The sequence below is a fragment of the Ceratosolen solmsi genome, unplaced genomic scaffold (genome assembly GCF_000503995.2).
Source record: "Ceratosolen solmsi marchali unplaced genomic scaffold, CerSol_1.0 scaffold7, whole genome shotgun sequence".
Taxonomy (NCBI): domain Eukaryota; kingdom Metazoa; phylum Arthropoda; class Insecta; order Hymenoptera; family Agaonidae; genus Ceratosolen; species Ceratosolen solmsi.
Genome location: NW_011948413.1, coordinates 8987940 through 8988157, shown reverse-complemented (window position 1 = coordinate 8988157; position 218 = coordinate 8987940).

The window sequence follows — 218 nt, the reverse complement described above, 5'->3', positions numbered from 1 at the left end:
TCGACGTTATAATCCACTGAGGGAACGAGCGAGCGGTGCCTTTGATGCCGGTCGCCGCCGCGGCTTCTCCCGCTCCTTTTCAAAAAGACGGCGGCGTTAATTGCAGGCTGCGTGATATCGGAAAGAAGGACAAGCAGGGGAGGGGTTCTCGTGGCAGTCGCGGAAGGTGGGGTGGCGGCAGCGGCAGCGGCCGCGGTCCGGGGGGGGGGGGGGGGGGT